Below are 5,000 nucleotides of genomic sequence, written 5' to 3'. Positions count from 1 at the left end.
TAACGGCAATGAATGAGATCAGTTTGGCAAACATCGTCATATTTTAACTGTCGACGACTTGGGCTTAAATAAATAGCAAGAAACAAATAACAACGATGGTAAATTAGAATTGAAATTAATATAAGTGATAATGTACAGCAAAGCGTAGAAAAGGAGTTCCCAAAATGACTGTGCAGTTAGTTACATCATGACCAAGGAATACAGAAAGAGAAGAAGCAATGTGTGATTCTATAGCATCACTGGCATTCAAATAGTCTCTGAAAACACGAAAAATAAAAATGGTAACTAAAATACTCTAGCATTCTCACCTCACGTGCTTTGGAACGGAAATCTAAGACGAAATATTAGTTGTTGTTTTTTCTTTTTTCTGGCTTGTGCTTAATACCTCTTATATCTGTTCTCAACGTTTCTCATTGAGATGTTATCAGCATCACCGAGGACTCACTTGGTTATGAATATTTTTTTACCTGACATACTTAGCTTCCGCAGTACAAAACCCTTGACATAGTTCTCTAACATATAGTGTTACAAAACACGCCACCGACCAAACATTTATCTATCTATCTATCTATCTATCCATCTATCTATCTATCTATCTATCTATCTATCTATCTATCCCTTGGTCACTTATACTCTTCTCCCCCACCCTATCTTTATCGCTGCATAAATATATATATATATATATATGGTGGTGCACCAGCATGACCACAGCCGCATGGCTAAAACGAGTAAAAGAGTATATACATATTATATTTTATATGTATGCATGTATGTATACGTAAACACACACGAACGCACACACACACATACATATATACATGCCCACATACATACATACATACATACATACATACATACATACATACATACATACATACATAGGTACGTACATATATTAGATTACTTGTTTACAAGTTTAGTTTTGTATGGAAATTCGCAGACAACTGAAACAGAATTGAGTTTGTCAACAAGTAACGTAATAAAAATCACAACACACTCTACACATTAAGGCATTGAGTGCTTAATTTTGTATCTCTAAGCTTTGATTACCCGAGCAATATATACAGCACACAAGCGCGCGCGCACGCACGCACGCACGAATGCACATACACACTCATACAGAACTTCGAGAAATTTAAACATTATAAAGCCTCACTGTGGGTAAACTAATAGTGTAAGCACATGCGTCGTATACTATTACTGAGAGCAGATAAATGAGGAAATTTCTTGAAGGACCGTTTCATGGGTTGTGGTCACTCTTCAGAGAAGGCGTGGCCGTCGTATTTCATTGTAAAGGTCCATTAAGCGACTTGCTTGGTTTTACTGCACATCAAGTGTATAGAAGAAATTTGCCTATTCTTCTTCGTAACTATTCCACATTGAGAAGGCGGCGAGCTGGTAGAAGCGTTAGCACGCCGGGGGGGGGGGGGAAATGTTCAGCGGTATTTCGGCTGTCTTTACGTTCTAAGTTCAAATTCCGCCGAGGTTGACTTCGCCTTTCATCCTTTCCGGGTCGATAAATTAAGTACCAGTTAGTTACGCACTGGGGTCGACTTAATCCGTTTGACTGTCTTTGTTTGTCCCCTCCATGTTTTGCCCCTTGTGGGCAATAAAGAAATAGGAAACGTTAGTACGCCGGGCAAAATGTTTAGCGGTATTTCGTCTCTCTTTACTTTTCTGAGTTCAAATTCCGGCCGAAGTCGACTTCGCCTTTCATCCTTTCAGAGTTGATAAATTAAGTATCAGTTGCGTACTGGGGTCGATCTAATCGACTGCCCCCCCCTCCCCCAAAATTTCGGGCTTTGTGCCTAGCGTAGAAAGGAAAAGAATTACACCACTTTGAGGCTATACTACATATAAATATATGTATGTGCGTGAGTGCGAACGTGCATGCATGTTTGTTTATGTATGTGTGTGTGCATGTGTAGTAGCATTTAGAACATACTTTAGAATCATCGAGAAATAAGAAAATCAGTCATGTATATATGACATATGGCGAATATGAATGCATCTATAAATATATTATCGACACTGAGAGAATGAAAGGTGGCATTTGAACCCAGAACGTAAAAGCGGACGAAATGCCGCTAAGCGTTTTAGCAGGCGAGCTAACGATTCTGCTAGCTCCCGCCTTAAAAGTATTCACACACACACACACACACACACACACACACAATTCAGCAATGTAATTTACACACCTACTGTTGGCGATTACTCCTCTTTCTTTGGACTTCTCGCTTTCTCCTTTCCGACGAAGAGCTATGCTGCAAACATCAAACTCTCTCTTTTCACCGGGCGTCCAGCTAATACATTTCTTGTACACGTCCACTTGTCCGTTTAACTTTTAATCGTTTATTTGAATTGACAATACACACACACACACATACACACACACACACACACACACACACACACATGTATATATATAAATTTTTTATTCGGCGTAAGGCGGCGAGCTGGCAACATCATTAGGTCGCCGGCTAAAATGCTTAGAGGCATTTCGCCTGTTTCTACGTTATGGGTTGAAATGCCGCCTTTCATCATTTCTTGGTAGATAAAATACATACCAGTTGGACACTGTGGTCGATTTAATCGACTCAGCCCCTGGCCTGAAATTGCTGGCCTTGTGCCAACTTTTGAAGCCGATATTTTTAATCGGCAGAAGTTACAAAGTGACTCAGCGGCCAAAAGTTTCGTTCATAGCACTTACCAAGTAACACGCCCGAAATTGTCGGCCCTTGAGTCACTTTCTAAATTCTACCCATTAAAAATAATAAAACACACATACATGCACAAGCACACACATACACACACACACACACACACACACACACACACACACACACACACACACGAACAAAGACATACAGACACACTCATACATACATACATACATACATACATACATACATACATACATACACTTATACATACAGACATATATATGTATATATATACGGACATATTCTCAAATATTTAGATATTATTCTCCCCCACCCCTAGTTATCTGCATAGTTATCTACTCGCTGCCAAGTATATATATATATGTTCTAAGGGCGGTTCCTGCGATAATTCGGAATGCCAAAGAAACGGTCCAATGTTTAGTATGTGGCAGAAGTTCCTTAGATTTAAAAGTAAAGTGGAAATAACATAAATTATTGATGACAAAAACCACTAATTTTCTCAGTTTGGATTTAGAAATTTAGGTAACTAAACAACGAAATATTTATACGCTACTAATGAGATTACTACTACTACTACTACTACTACTACTACTACTACTACTACTACTACTACTACTGCTGCTGCTGCTGCTGCTGCTGCTGTTACTGCTGCTGCTGCTACTACTACTGCTACAACTACTGTTGTTAAGAATTATTCTTAAGCCATTATGTTACAACAAATAAACATTGGTAGTAGTAGTAGTAGTAGTAGTAGTAGTAGTAGTAGTAGTTTGTTCTTTTCATTCTTTCCACTTGCTTCAGTGTGGAGGCGCAATGGCCCAGTGGTTAGGGTAGCAGTGGTGGCCGCGGTACTGATAGTAGTAGTAACAGTAGTAGTAGCAACAGCAGCACTGGTAGTGGCGGTGGTTGTAGTGTTGGTTGTAGTAGTAATATAAAACTGACAGTTTATGTACTCCATTTCATCGGGGTCCAGATGATTAGAAAAGCAAACTCGAAATCTTCATTTATAATTGTCCCTAAGGACCCATGATACCGGAGCCCAGTCCGTGGCTTATAAGGGGATTGAGATTACAATCCTCTTCCACCCCCAGAAAAGGTCCGTCAATCCATCGCAGGTTTTGCAGAGACACATTTTCAACTGAGTCAATTTGAGCAACGTGAAATGATGTGTGTTACTCAAGAGGACAACCACATGGCTCTGCTCGATCCAGAACCGAAACCGTAATCGTAAGATTGTAAATAGAAACCGCTGACCGCTAAGTCACTTGCATTTTCTCATTGTAACTGAACAACCCAACAAAAATGACACTAACTACCCCACCCCACCACTTCTTATTTTTTGTGTGTGTGTGTCAATGGTGTTGGCAGTCGTACCTTTCATCTTTTACTTGTTTCCGTCATTAGACTGCGGCCATGCTGGGGCATCACCTTCAATTCTTATTTTTAGTCAAATGAATCAACCCCAGTACTTATATATATTTTTTAAGCGGGATACTTTATTCTATCGATCTCTTTGGCCGAGACGCTAAGTCACGTGGATGCAAACACACCAACACCGGTTTTGTAAGGAGACAAAAGAACGAAACAGGGAGTAGTAAAACAGCCGACAACTGACGAGGAGTTATCTTCTTTTGGCATTTTGTCCTCTGCTGATTTCTCGTATATTTACGTATTTTACGCTCGTTGGTGATGTCCTCTACTTACTGTGCATTTTTTGGCATTTTTGGTATTTTGTCCTGTACTTACCTCCGTGTGTTTACTCATTAGTAATGTCCTGTACTTAATGCATATTGTGTGTGTGTGTGTGTGGATTTGGTTGGCCTGAGGCTATAGTACAAGACACTTCTCGAAGGTGCTATGCAGTGAAACCCTTGCATCATGTGGTTGGGAATCAAGCCGATTGTATCATGCTAATAGAACTTACAGAAAACGACGTCGGCCCGGCGCAGTCTTAACGCCCCGGCTGTGAATAGAACTTGTGTTCAGCTAAGTGAACTGCGGCAACGTGAAATGAAGGGCATTGCAGAAGAACAATACGTATCATTCGGCAGGGTCAGAAAATCAAAGACACGATGTTACGGACGTGAGTGCAACACACTTACCACCAGGCCATTCACCTTACCTCTACTGCACCCAATATAACTCAACAACCAAAGGAAAATTATACTGAAATCTCTCCCCGCCCACCATTTTTTTTATGTCGGTGTCCGACCTCCTGTATTTGCAACTGTTGTTGTTGGCACTCCGTCGCTTACGACGTCGAGGGTTCCAGTTGACTCGATCAACGGAACAGCCTGCTCGTGAAATTAACGTGCA

General features: G+C 40.4%; 1 protein-coding gene across 4 annotated transcripts in view; it reads left to right on the top strand.

Annotated features, from left to right (window-relative positions):
* LOC106880106 (uncharacterized) overlaps nucleotides 1–5,000 on the top strand; it is a 513,189-nt gene that overhangs the window by 83,207 nt on the left and 424,982 nt on the right. The window lies entirely within an intron of this gene.

Source organism: Octopus bimaculoides, chromosome 12 (assembly GCF_046866305.1).
Source record: "Octopus bimaculoides isolate indiv1 chromosome 12, ASM4686630v1, whole genome shotgun sequence".
Lineage (NCBI taxonomy): Eukaryota > Metazoa > Mollusca > Cephalopoda > Octopoda > Octopodidae > Octopus > Octopus bimaculoides.
The sequence above is the reverse complement of the archived record's forward strand: the minus strand, read 5'-3'. Positions and strand labels throughout refer to the sequence as shown.